The sequence below is a fragment of the Strongylocentrotus purpuratus genome, unplaced genomic scaffold (assembly GCF_000002235.5).
Source record: "Strongylocentrotus purpuratus isolate Spur 01 unplaced genomic scaffold, Spur_5.0 spur5_scaffold_3, whole genome shotgun sequence".
NCBI classification, from domain to species: domain Eukaryota; kingdom Metazoa; phylum Echinodermata; class Echinoidea; order Camarodonta; family Strongylocentrotidae; genus Strongylocentrotus; species Strongylocentrotus purpuratus.
This window is the reverse complement of record NW_022145609.1, coordinates 33,128,247-33,143,677: the sequence shown is the minus strand read 5'-3', so window position 1 is coordinate 33,143,677 and position 15,431 is coordinate 33,128,247.

Genomic DNA, 15,431 nt, shown 5'->3' with positions numbered 1-15,431 from the left:
ATAAAACAAAAGAAGGGGGATATCAGTTGCAATTTTCCCGCCAACAGATTGTGGATGGGGGGGGGGGGGGGACAAAAGGCCCTTGCCTTAAAAGAGGAGAGCTAAAAGGGAACAAAAAAGAGGAAGAAGAAAGAAAAAGTAGAAAAGAAAGGGAGATCAGTTGCGGTTAATCCCGCCAACAATGTGTGGAGCGGGGTGGGGCCAAAATAACCTTGCCCTCCTCCAGCAAACATAAAAGAGAAAGAAGGAAGGGAAGGGAAAGGAAAAGAGGAGAGAAAGGGAAAGAAAAAGAAAGAGAATGAAGAAAGGTAAGGGATATCAGTTGCAATTTTCCCGCCAACAAGATGTAGATCGGGGGGGGGGGGGGCACTGGCTTTGGGGAAATAAAATTCAAACGTGGTTTATTTCTAATTCCATAACGGTGATTTACAAATAATGCTGAAATGACATAATTTTAAGTATATTATACTTTTTTATGCGTTTGTTGGAAAATGACAAACTCCTAAATTTACAGCCAGGCAAGAAAATCCATCTTGAGATGCCTACATGTCAGGGCTCGCGAAACGGCGGGGATCGGGATCCTCGAACCCCCACCCCCCCTCCACCACCCACTTTTTTGAAAAAGTATATTAAAGAGAAAAAGAAAGAAAGAGAGCAAGAAAGAAAAAAAAATAGTTAACTGCCAGAGTCACATTATAATGAGGTATCAAAATATGCTCATCTGACCATGATTAAATGCCTAAAACCCCGAGGGCTCTAACCCCTGAATTCCACCTAGGGCCCTAGGGCGGGCCCTTAGATGCTCATCTGTTGGTAATTTAATGCCTAAAACCCCTGATTTCTGTGGGCTTTGCCGCCTGGACCCCACGCCAAATAGTTTCCTGCCAGTGTCACAAAATAATAAGGTATAAAAAAAATGCTCATCTGACTGTAATCAAACACCTAAAACCCCTGAACTTCCGGGGGCTCTGCCCCCTGGACCCGACAAAGAGCCCTAAGGCGGGCCCCTTGATACTCATCTGACCGTAATTGAGTGCCTAAAACCCTTGGGCTTCCGGGGCTCCGACCCCTGAACCCCACGCCAATTAGTAACCTGCCAGTGTCACAATTAGGTATCAAAATAATGCTTATCTGACCGTAATTAAATGTCTAAAACCCCTGAACTTCGGGGGCTCTGCCCCTGGACCCCGTTGAGGGCCCTAATGCGGACCCTAAGGCGGACCCCTGAGTGCTAATCCGACCGTAAAGTATTGCCTTAAAGGGAAAGTCCACCCCCAAAATAAGTTTGTTTCGATAGAGGCAGAATAATAAGAAAATCAGGTGAGTGAAAGTTTGAGCAAATTCTGAATGAAAATAAGAAAGTTATGAATTATTGAAGTTGTGATCAATCAAATACAAATTGGCAACTCTGTGACTTATTATACGAGCTCTCCTTCATTTGCTTTGTGCATAATATTCCATAAAATCATGTTTTCTTCGTTATTGATGACGGAATATATATTTGTTCCTTGCAGGGGGAGTATAGAAACATATTTGCAATTATTATATTTAGGGTGCATGTATGGTTGAAATTTTTCTTGAGGGAAAATGAAAATTTTAGATTTTTTTAGTACTGAGCAAATGGAAGTTGAGCTCGCATGATACGTCATAGAGTTGCCAATTTGTGTTTGATTGATCACAACTTCAAAAATCCTAACTTCCTTATTTTTAATCGGAATTTGCTCAAACTTTCACTGACTTGTTTCTCTCATTTTTCTACTCCTATTAAAACTAACTTAATTTCAGGGTGGACTTCCCCTTTAAGCCCCTGAGCTTCCGGGGCGGAAAAGGTATCAACATATGTTTATCTGACCGCAGGCGCGTAGCCAGGGGGACGGTGGGGTGGTCCCCTAAAAAATGCCGGCCAAAAAAAGAGAGGAGTGAAAAGGAAAAGGGAGTAGACAAAGAACATTTTGAAATTCAGACAAGGATTAAGAGTCGAAAACGTTACAACGATTCGTCTTCTTTCTCTAATAATTTAATGAAACGTAAAAGCTTCCGCGTGAGGGGGGGGGGGGGGGGGGTGGGACATAATTCAGACGAGGATTATTTTTGGGAACGGTACAACGAATCGTCTCCTATCTCTAATAATTTATTGAAAGGTCAAAGCTTCCGCGCTTCGCGAAGGAGGGAGGGGGAAAACTCGTCCCTCCCTGCACCAATTACATCACTGCTGGTCACCATTACGTACCAATATTTGGCTTGCATAATATAAAATTTGGGCCCCCCCCAAAAAAAAAAAAAAAAAAAAAAAAAAAAAAAATCCTGGATCCGCGCCTGGTCGGCCGTGTATATAATTTAACTCGTGATTAAAAATGTGGATTTTCTATACCTTCACATTTTGTCTCATTTACATGGGAGATAAAATAATACCATATGGCACTTGTGTTTAAAGGAGAGTTGGTTTCTGTGGCCAACAAAAGTTCTATCTATATGTAAATGAGACAAAATGTGAAGGTATAGAAAATCCACATTTTTAACCACGAGTTAAATTATATGTTGATATGTGTATATAATTCAACTCGTGATTAAAAATGTGGATTTTCTATACCTTCATATTTTGTCTCATTTACATGGGAGATAAAGTAATACCATATGGCACTTGTGTTTAAAGGAGAGTTGGTTCCAAGAAAAGTTCTATCTATATGTAAATGAGACAAAATGTGAAGGTATAGAAAATCCACATTTTTAATCACGAGTTAAATTATATGTTGATATGTGTATGTGTTTTTACGCGTAGATCATAATCAAAATATTATACACGGTTCAGCATTTGCTCAAAAAGCTATATAGACTATAATTAAGGAACAACGTACCATAACTCGACTGTCTCCAATAACATTGATAGCGGCTTCGGAGAGGATCTCCTAGTAAACCTATACACGACTTTTTGTTAGCAATGGAATCCAATGACCGGGGTAATATGTAAGGCGTTTAGACACATAGGAGCTCTATACAAACGTGAGTATTATCTTTAAACTTGAAATCCATTTTACATAACCCAAGAAAATGTCAGACAAAATCCATTAAACTATAACTCCAAAGCCTGTGCCTAAATTAAAAACTTTAAAAACACCCACTAGTAGATAGAAACGCACTCTCTTGAATGCTATCATTATTTTTGTAATTAGATTATCCAAAAACTCTGTGGAAACAACATTTCCCAAACGATGAGGTAGATTAATTGAGTGCCTAAAACCCTTGGGCTTCCAAGGGCTCCGACCCCTGAACCCCACGCCAATTAGGGACCTGCCAGTGTCACAATTAGGTATCAAAATAATGCTCATCTGACCGTAATTAAATGCCTAAAACCCTTGAACTTCCGGGGCTCTGCCCTCTGGACCCCGCCTAGGGCCCTAAGGCGGACCCCTGAGTGCTAATCTGACCGTAAATTATTGCCTTAAACCCCTGACCTTCCGGGGGCGGACAAGGTATCAACATAATATGTTCATCTGACCGCAGGCGCGTAGCCAGGGGGGCAGTATGGTCCCCCAAAAACCGCTGGCCAAAAAATAGAGGAGTGAAAAGGAAGAGGACGTATGAAGAAAAGGGTGCAGACAAAGAACATTTTTGATATTCAGACAAGGATTAAGAGTCGAGTACGTTACAACGATTGGTATTCTTTCTCTGAAAAATCTTTCGCGCTTCGCGCGGGAGGGGGGAAACTGAATTTAGACGAAGATTAGGAGTCGATAACACGACACAACGAATTGTCTTCTTTCTCTAATGATTGAATGAAACGTTAAAGCTTCCGCGCGAGGGGGGGGGGGGGGAGGGAACATAATTCAGAGGAGGATTATTTTTGGGAACGGTAAAACGAATAGTCTTCTTTCTCTAATAATTTATTGAAATGTCAAAGCTTCCGCACTTCGCGGAGGAGGGTGGGTGGAAACACGCCCCTCCCTGCACCCACCCCCACCCCTAATTACATCACTGCTGGTCACCATTATGTACCAATATTTGGCTCGCATAATTTCAAATTTGGCCCCCCCCCCCCTTAAGAAATCCTGGATCAGCGCCTGCGTGAATTATATTAGATACGCGTGTATATACTTTACAAGAGATGTGAGAGGATCCAGAGGTATTTACACAATCCAATTATGTTTAATGTCAAGCAGGTAGATGTAATATAATCGCAAGGAAAACCATGAATATCTATGGTTTTATAAGGTATTTGTTGAGAATAGACAATTTCTCGGCTGAAACGATAAATCTTGCATTAGGATGAAAAATAGAAAGAAGTAAGAAGGCGCATATATTCAGCACGATTACTCTACTCTGTGCCGACAGAAAGAGGAGTTCGTGAGCATACTCACTCATATGAGGTATACGATATTAAAAGTGATGGAAATTGTCTATAATTTGTCCTTAAAGGTGAGTTCTGGTCGTCCGATTGCATTGTGAAAGAAAAGGTGTGGAATGGATCGGGAAAAAAAATGATCATGTAGCATGTAAGTACTGGTGTGTACTGCAACGTTCTGGAGTCATCACAATCATAATAAATTTGGCCCAGTCTTGGTAAAGTAACAAGTACTGTACACAGAAAGATGTATGTGGGACTACACAAAATGGTGTCGGGGCTACTAACCTTGATTTCCTAATCTGTCTATGCTCATTACTCAGTCAGTAATAATTTTCTAGCAAAATCGTTTGGCAAATGACATTTATTTTTAATCTTGAACATTCAGTGTAAGTTTCGTTTTATTATGTGATAATTCATTTTCTTTTAACCAGAACTCACCTTTATCTTTAAATGATTCACGCTTCTTTCAAAGAAATTACTAAAAACAGTATTCCTGGTTCCATAAGGCGCTATACACATACAATGTAAGTTAGCGCTTTTCAAATAATGTATACCCTTTGTCATCAAATTGGAGCACGACCTCAAACGATGTATGCACATTCTCCACTCCCCAGGGAGTATTCATTTTTGGGGGAGCGCACACAGGATTTCTATCCCCAGGTCAAGTTGGCATTAGGCAAAAACTAGAGAGAAACAAATCAGTGAAAGTTTTGAAATTTAAAGTTACAATCGATCAAACGTAAATTGACAACAGTTACTAGGTGATTTGCCCTGTGAGCAGTGTCCTATTTCTTTTGTACTAAACATGCTACCATATGTTTTGTGAAACTAGATATGTTTATGTGACACATAATTGTACACACTGCCCCCACGAAATAGAAACGTTCCTTCAACAACGTCTAAGAAAAAAAAATCCTAGTACTACATGAGGTTGCTCGACGGGGAAATGGTGGAGTTGTCACATTGATTTGATTGGTCACAAATTTGAAAATGTACAACTTTTGATACTGTATCGGATTTCCCCCAAAACGTCAACTCTACATTATCTATCTGACTTCTTAAAACAGATGATCACAGTGGATCCATCCCCCAACATTTTAAGCTAACCAATCACCTGATGATTTGGTACAACTTTTTTTGGAACAGGCTTTGAAACGAAACACTGGGTTTAAGATATCTTGAATTAATCTCTTTGATATAAGTTGAAGCACATACAGTGACGCATGAAGGCAAGACGATGAATTTTGTTTTTAAAAGGTAATTACATTCTTCTCTAATTGCCCATTCCTAAACGGGAAATTGTGACACCAGGTGAAGTCTTTCAATTTACTTTCTAGGAATGAAGCAATATGATATATCAAAATATTAATATCTCGTAAGTCTTACAGTTCATATAGAGGACTAACGCACGTGAAATGTTGTTATCCTTTTCATCTTTTTAAGTACTTCTTTAGTGCTTAAAATTCTTAATAAAAACGCCCGTATGCCTGCATTGAGTGAAATTTATTATACTTACATTCACTACATGATTAATGATCAAATCCAGGTTCTTATATCGACTAATGTGTACGAGCATTATTCCCAGTTAAGGTACTCTGTCATTATCCTTTTAAAAAATTGAAATTAAAAAAAAAAATTGATGATGATTATTAGCTATTTCTTCTCCTTGCACATACCATGAGAACATGAAAGAAAATACAGTTAATCACTGAATGACTTATACTCTTTGTAAATTTGATGTTTTTTGTGTTTTTTGTAACTCAAGAATAAAAGGTGAACTCATCGAAGTAGGGCCTTTGTTGAATACTTCTAGATCTAAGCTTTAATATTTCAGCTTCTCAAGAAACAAAAATCGGGACAAATAAATTGTTTACATACTTAAAATATTACAAATCATGGTAAGCGCATGAATAATGTAGTTGTTCACTGTACCTTTCTCCAAGTTAAATCACTTACTATACACTTCAGAAGAAGGGACATTAAATTTGAGCATCTATAATTTAAGATTTACTACTAGTAGAACATTAGCAAAATAGTTGTAAGAGCAACCCAACGTTTTATCCAACCAAGTACGTCAATTATACTTAAGTGTCGTCCCATGTTTTCTCTCTTCTAAAGATCATTTCCATCAAAGCATTGAGTGGGAGTTTTCTAGAGGTGGTAGTCTAGTACCCCAGTCACATCAAAGCGACCGACAACCCAGACCGAATAAAATATTACATTGCCAAGAATGGCCAAGAAATCGGTCGATTTGGAGTCGGGTTGGGGTCGGTTTGCAGTGTGACTTAGGCATAATGTTCACTCTATGAATAATTAAAGAATTAAAAGGCATGGTACTGTTTACGAATCCAAATTTTGCTTGAAATGAAAGGCCCAATCCATTATACAAACAGCAAATCTTGAGTAATTTCATTAACGACAAACTTTGTATTACCAAAACCGATATAATAATACTTGGATTTATTTCAAAAACAAATCCATGCTATGTACAGTGAACATTTATCTTGAATTAGATCAATGTATTACTCTCAGATGTACAGAACGGTCTAGAGAACGTTACTATCAATATTCAACAACCTTACAAACTATCCAACCCTTGAAATAAAGATGCAATGATTTTCCAAACACCGAGACTGATTTACAACGAATCTCATGTCCCTGACTTAATTCTAAGTTAATTCCTGGTTGCACGAGATTTTGGAGGTGTCACCAAGCTGTTTTTACTGTAAATTCAGTTAGGAAATGATACGTTGGTCTGATCAGCATGTGATACTGCGGGATTAATGAGTGCAAATTTTGTAGGGATTGTGACATTATGAGGCAGTTATACCATGCCGGCGCCATTATCCATAATCATGTGCGTGTCTCCTTAAACATCCTGAACACAGGCATGACAAGAAATGGTGTATGGTATCATTATTAAAGCAGTGGCGTAGCGTGGCCCAAGCTTCTGAGGGAGCAGTAGAATAATGGGGGTAGGGGCACCGTTCTAACTTGCTGAATGAAATGAATGGAGTAGAAATGTACAAGGTTGCAGGAGGAGTCTTATCATATTTTCTCACTTTATTTCTCCCTCTCCCTTTCCATTTAATTCTTTTTCTCTTTCCTTTTTTAATATATTTGTCTTTATAGCAATGCAATAGTATGTGGCACATATTCCCCAGTGACCCTAAAGAACCGCCAATGATTGTATATAGGCCCTTCGTGCTTAAAATAGTTACCCCGTTGTTCATGAATTAGGTATGAATGTTCTGAAAGTATCATAAGCACCCTCATGGCGGCCCAAAATTCCTATTTTGATATGTCTTGTGAGCAATTCATTTTTGTAATTTGATAAGCTTGATAATGTTTATACCCGTGCCCCCCCCCCCCCCCCGCCGCCATCTGGAAATTGTCCGCACATCTATGACTAAAGTACGGTCCAAAATCTCTATTCTAGCACCTCTATTGTAGGCTATTTATATGCGTCATTTTACAAAGCTTGATGATTTTCAGCTGCACATAGCAACACCGCTGACACATCATCCCCGAGTGTCCTTCTTCCCTTTAAAACAGCAGACCCTCACGAGTCATCAGAAAGGCAAACAATTTGATTTTTGTGAAGATGATGTGTACACTGGGAGTGAACATTGACCTTGCGTAAGTTATGTTTTTAAATACCATCCCAATGTCCAATAAAGACAGCCCCAAATTGACGCTTGAAATCGGAGTAGACAAAGTGGACACACCGGTCGAACTACTCATATTTGTACAGCCCTTCTCTCCTGACGCCTCGCCAGCCGCTCAGAAATTAATTAGCCGCAAGAGCATTCAGCCAAGTTGATAGAGGTAACTGGAGAAATCAGTGTTAAAACAAGCTCCCTTTGTTGCACATGGGCGTCACAAGACGGGGGCGGGTAAGGGGGGGGGGGCGATGATCATTATACATGTAAGTTCTCGTCTGCAAATCTGCAATTGTGGGAAAAAAGGAATAAACTTTGTTAACGCTTATAATACTTAGTTAATTCCGCGTTTGATGGTACCGTCTATAAAAGGAGGGGCCCGTTTCAGTAGGTACATTATATGGAAGTATAATGAGAACTACTTTTCCCTTTTCCCTTTTTTATCTCCTTCTTTTCCATTTCTATGAAAGTCGATTATAGAGTGCTTTGCGTCTCGAAAATCGCACACTTCGTTCTGGTGATGCGACTGCAGACGACTCGTTTGCTTTGTGGCATGCTATTTGAACGTGGGCAATGTTGTTAAGATCGATCTCAATACCCTTCAGATAAATGAGGTTTCCTCTCTGAGCTAGGGAAGTGGGATATCACTATTAACCACTTCAATGAATACTCCGTGTATTATAACCTAAAATATTTCATGATTTAATAGAAAATATGAGATTAAAAATTAAAAATATGCTTTCACATATTGTAGGAAAATTAATTCAGATTCAGATTAATTTTATTGGTCCATTTGGAAATTTAATTATATATATTCATATTCATGGACGATGGATTATTTTTCTTGTAAATGTAATTCACATATGATTAAACGAGATACACCTTAACTGAGTTATATCATACGTATGATTGACAGAGCGTTATCTTGCGTAATGATTATGGAGCTGAGGGAATGAATAAAGGGCAACAATCTTATTTAGCAAATGATATTTTCTCGGGGAAGTTGTACAAGTATTGTTTTTGTCACTAAAGCCGTGTTTATTAAGCTGCTCTGTTAAGTTTATATTCCTTATGTTACTTTGAAACATTGACGGTATTGAAAATATCTCAGTTTACTTTTAAATGAAGCCATAGAGTTGTCATCATTATATCATTCTCATACCATTTACGCGCGTTCTTTTCTCTCTCTCTCTCTCTCCGTTTGTCTCTCTCCCCTCTTTATATCTCTAAAAGCAACCTAATAAACACCCGCCAGGGAGCAGAGTGTGCTCATACAAACATTTCAAAATCAAGATATGAATGCAGAAGACAATACAAAAATAAAGACATATATAGAAATAATTACATATACATTATATATTCATAAATTACACAAGTAATGTAAAGCGCTTAGAAACGAAGTATTAAACGATATACCAATGTGACTACTGCTATCATTTTTAAAGTCATACACAGTTTCCTTTTATCTGTTGATTGTAGTAATCAGGCATCAAGAACGATTTTTGAATTTATCTGCATTTCGAGAAGCCGTAAAGAAGAGGAATTTATATTGCTAACAAAAATGCCTGTTTCAGAAAGAATAAATCCATACAGAATAATAGAAATACGATTTTTTATTTTTTTTATTTCTATATTCACTCCAGTTTAATAGATACATCATGTGCAAAGACCTCAATATAAGTGCCTGCCTTTAAAAAAGTGAGCAGCCATTCAGTTAGTTGAAATCCGATGACAATGAACAAGTTTATTTTTTAGTCATGTCAATGTCCTAATTATAATTCTCTTTTACACACTCGACGCGAAGTACAAATGAAAACACTGTGCCGTCACCGATTTTGTTAAAGGTAAAGACCAGTATTGGTAACGCCCCAATTTCAAAAAATGAAATGGAAGCTCTCATTACCAATCATGTGAAAGAATATGTTTTGACTAATACATGATGATAAAAAATTTGCCGGGAAACCGCCTACTAATTCATATATTTGGTAAATTTATCTCTCTCATGGTCGTGTGAGAGAGATAGGGTAGTCCCATATACATCTTTCTGTGTATAGTGCTTGTAACTTTACGAAGAATGGGCCAAATTTCTTATCATTTTGATGATTCCAGAACCTTGCAGATGCTAGATGCTAGATGATCAACCTTTTCTGATCGATTCCACAACGTTTCTTTCACAATGCAATCGCATGACCATTACTGGTCTTTACCTTTAAGCGCAATCATGTTCGAAAAGACTGTGGTAATATGTGATCGTTAAAGGATAATGCACTATCGTAATTAAACTAAGAAATTAATATGATAGCACTTTGTAAAGCTGCAGATTGCAGATTGAGAAATCTAAAAATACATCCGATAACAAGTGCTTTCCCCTAAATATCTTTTGTTCTGTTTTTTGTAAGCACTTTCAGAATATTTTTGGTATTATATTGCATTTATTTATTGGACGTTCCTGAGCAACATGTGGGTAGACACGTTTGTCTTTATAAATGTCTGTCTCATTATTACTTGTGCGTTTGCATTTGGAGATCCTATGTGAGGCGATGAATTAAAACCTACTGGCACTAGGGAGAAGGAGATACGAAGCCGAAAGGATAATTCAGCTGTGCGAAAACAATACAAACAAAGTGTTTGGAAAGGTTTCAACAGACTATTCAATAACAGAGATATTTAAAGAGTTTAAAGACATTGCATTTGCTCAAGAACAGCGTAGATTTTAAACAATTGAAAGGTTTTAACTTTAGAAATGGAGTAATCATAACAAATGATATGTAAGATATGAACTATTATGAACTTGTAACCAATGTCAAACTTATTTAGGTTACTATAATGCCTCCTCGCAAGAGAGAAAGAGAGAATGAGAGTGGGGACGAGAAAGAGACAGAGAGGGGGCGAAGGGGGAGAGAGGGGGAACGTGGAGGGAGGGAGAGGGAGTGATAGGCATAGACAAAGAGAAAGGGGAGAGAGAAAGAGAGAAAAGGCGCGACAATTTTGGGGGGATTAAAAGTACTTTTACCTATAATGTATATTTGGGGCCTACTGCACGACCGTGCAGCAATGGCTCTTTGTTGGGCCTTGTCGAAATATAGCTAGCTACCAATAGTTTGAAATTATAAGTTAGAGGGCAAACATAGAAAGAGCGAGGGGTGGTGATGCATATGATCTTTTCTTGGAGGGGACACGGGGACGAAGAGTAGTCGGCAACGTTCTTTAGAATGTCACGTGACCTTCGTAGTAAAGCCCTATCGGTATTGAGCATCATGCTTTAGTCCACTCATAATATGATGCCGGCCTCGTTGTACTTAAGCACCATCCTTCATGCATGACATCCAATCAAAAGGGATTCTAGGCCAAATGAAAGCACATGACATGCCCATGGACGGTCAATTTAATTAATAGGGGTAAAACCTGACAGGGATAGATCGTCATTTGGTCCAATGTACAATCATCTGTGTCTACGCGGCTGCTCGTCTAATATTACCGTTCTCTAAATTTATCATATCGTCTCATTGAAGGAAAAAAAAAAACACTTGTTAATTCCTCCAATAGACGTTTGAGCTATTATCCTACTATTCCAATATTTTGTCTTAAAACTTGTGACATGAACCACAGGGATCCGACTAAACGATGTTTTGCATTTATGAGCATTGGCCCGACTGATAGTTATACCACACTGATAGTTTTACAAAGGCAAAATTATATCATAGGCCTACTATACATACTTGTGGTAAGAGACCGAAAGTTATTAGACGAATTATCGGACCAAAGGGCATTAATCCCTCGACAGGTACTAATTCTTTTCTAAATTGTTCACTCACCCAAACGCACCAACTTCCCCCACACACATACACCTTTTGCCCTCCCACTCACACTCCCTCACGTATTTAACTGTTATTTCTAATTTAATAAACAGGGAAGAGGAAATAGGATCTGACATAACAGCAATAGTAAATTGTTTACAGTAGGGTATATGAATCGACGGATATCTATAATTCCATGTAACATGCGCACGCACCCACACACACAATCGCGCACGCCACCCCCGTTCATCATTTCCTCCTATCCACCCGACTACACGCACTGACTCGGAAATAGAGTTTTATAATAAAATATTGTAAAGTACTTTATTTCAGTAGGTTTGGGTATAACTCGATAGGTTTCCATTTTTAAGCTCTCTTCTTCTCCCTCTCTCCCTCTCTCTCTTTCTCTTTCTCTCTTTCTCTCTCTCTCACACACACAAACGCACACCCACACATACACACGCACACCTCACTTAACATTCTTAATACTTGTACATAAATTCACAGAAATTTATTATTTCCACAACCACACAGTACGTACCCCACATAAAAAGACCTCCTCCCCCCAAAATATACTTGTTGTTATCAAACAAGGCACATAGATGTAATAATCGCATTTTATTGATATGTGGATGTATAAATGAAGAGTTTAATTCCAAAAGGAACTAAATCCACTTTTGATGAAAATTGAGTTATTGATATCAAAACATTGTTCACTTAAGTACCTGTCTTTCAAGAAAAGTATTTACCTAAATTTTGTGAGCAATTATGAAAACATGCACCTTCTAATATCGCTCTTCCATAGATGCCTGTACAAAGCCTGGTAAACAAATTATTTTTCCCCTGAAGTTACAAAAATAGATTTAGCTCCTATTGGCATTAGTCTCTTCATACATAGATACATATGGGGCGATGGATGATGCTAGGAATAGTCACTAGCCAGGAGCAAATCAGCACTTATCATCCTTCACTCAGCCTCCAGACTTCATATTTCTGAAAATTGTAGTGTAATAGACCACTTAAAGGTTACTTATCCCACAGTGCAGCTGTATTACAATTTGTATATCAGTAGGATATACAAAATAATTTTAAAGACATTCTAATTGTTAAGGATTAAAGTTCATAAAATGAGATATTATTTTTTGGTTCAAGGTTTTCAAAAAAAAATGTTAACTAGGGCATGTAGGAGTTAATTTCCCAGCCCAGAAGTTTAGCAAACACATCGACTATTACAATTGTTATCATTTTTTTTAAACACGGTTCGTGTTTGCTTCCTAAAACAATCCGGAGCATTTCATTCTTCAAACTGAGATGACATCAACAACTCTATTCATAAAATCATGCCCTGAATAATAATGTCTTCTACCGAAATCATGCCATGAAATATTGATCTTCTTTTTTTTTTCTCTCTCTCTGCAAACGTATTTGTCATAGTTCCCGGAACTGGAAGACTATCCACTTAACAGCATTCTAAATATTCCATTGAATATGTTAACACCATTGCCCATATATATTCTGATTGGTCTTAGCAAGTGCCTCTCTGTTTGATACATAACGTGCCATTTTGTAAAATTTAAACATAAATTATCTTTGGCATTTCGCATCACATACGTTATGTACTAATGTGTCAAGATTAAAATAAAATGTAAACCCTGTAGAAAGTAATTACTACTGCAACACTGCATTGTATCTTTCTCTCTTTTGAAAAAAATAACCGAATTTCGGTTAATATATGAGCGATATCAATATACGATGTAATCTGAAGTTCTAGTATTGTAGAAAAAGAATGTTACGTTAGATTCCTTTACTTATTTTTTACCTAATCTCCTTTTAAAAGGCAGAATATCCACTGGGGATAAAACAGTAAGGGTTGGAGGAGAAGAAAACAAAAATCCATAACCATAATTTACAATAAGAAATCTATCTTTTAAAGGCGAAGTGTAGAGTAAAAAAACAGAAATAAATGAATCAAGGTGTTGAACTTTAAAGGGCAAGAAAAAGACGAAGCTTTGCCCCCCTCCCTTCTCGCCCCGTGCCGCCAATGACGGCATGTACGATACTTGCAAGGATGCAAATCTGTTCTTATCGTACCAAGATGCGTGGTGCTTTTAATGACACCCCCAATTCCTTTGCATCTCCTGATAACACTGAAATATATACAGAGTGTAGGTGAGCCTGCTGTATCATAAATTGTTATGATTACGTTATAAACATCAGTGTCTTCTAACAGGTAATTTCATTATTCTTCACCCCTGTTGAATTCAGTACATCGCACACACGAATATTCACTTTTCTTGAAAACAATACCTACTTTTTATAATGAGTTTTTACATGTATTGTTTACCTATTAATATGAATATATTTCAGTTTAGAACCATTTATACATTTATAATATTATTTGCCTCAATTAGCCTCTTATCAATAATATCCGTATTATCTTAAATACAAAGGAAAATCATTACTGCCAAGTATAACTACATCCACATATCATGTAATGGAAGTAATACCCATATCACATCTGACGTGATGATCATATATTGTATTAAGCGCTATATAAAAGCTAAATATTATTAATATTATTATTATTATTATTATTAAAGACATTAGATCCTACTTTCTAATCTCGACTAAATCTCTATTTTCCAATTCCGTTACACGTCTGGAAGGCATCTATTTCTCTTGTGAGTGAGCGACCGATGGGATTTCCTTAAATTCTCCAATATGACCTTACTTAATGATAGAAATTCGCTTTTCTTGAACTGATTCGAGTGAAAGAACTCAATTGTAATGGGATGATAAAGGTACTGTTGATTAAACTCAAAAAATTGATCCGAGAGGCAACAATAATTGTCCGCTACTGATGTGAGATTACTTCTGAAGTGATGATGATATTCTTGATTTTAGATTTATTCGTAACGCGTTCACACTGAAAATGGACATTGATTTTCTCCTTTCCAAGACTTTTCATTATAATTGCCGATGTAATTGTATTTGATGTCGAGTCAATGCGCAACATTCGGAAAATAGTACTCAGGCGAATATACAAATTTGTTTTTACGAAAGCGGAAGATGACGCGAGATTTCGTAGATTTTTGCCGTAGGGTTTTCACACAAAGTGTCGGGTGTATCGGACCAGGCCATTTTGTAGATGAGAGGTATTTATTTCACAAACATTACCCCCGATATTTCGTTAAAAAAGTGCATGTTATAATCAAAGGTAGGGTAACTCGACCACCTGGGGAGGGGGGGGGGGGGGTCACAAAGCTTTTCATCAGTGACAAATGACAGTTGTTGTTAGAAGCTACTGAAATCCTTGCTTCTGATTGGTTATCAACAGATTTGTCACTGATTTTGGTCATTTGTCATTGAAAAAAGGCTTTGTGACCCCCCCCCTCCCCGACCTGATGATTAAGCCCTAGAAAGGGTCGGTAGACGTCCACACTATCCCCTCACCACTGTTCACGGAATCAAATTGACTGAAAAACGATAAATGAAGAAGAATTTTCATTACCTTACATGCCTAAGAGAAGAATTTGACCGTTATACATCTACGAAGATTTTTTTATTTTTTATCTATTTTTTTTAATTTCCAGGCAAGATGATAACATACAAAACATCACAATGTTGACA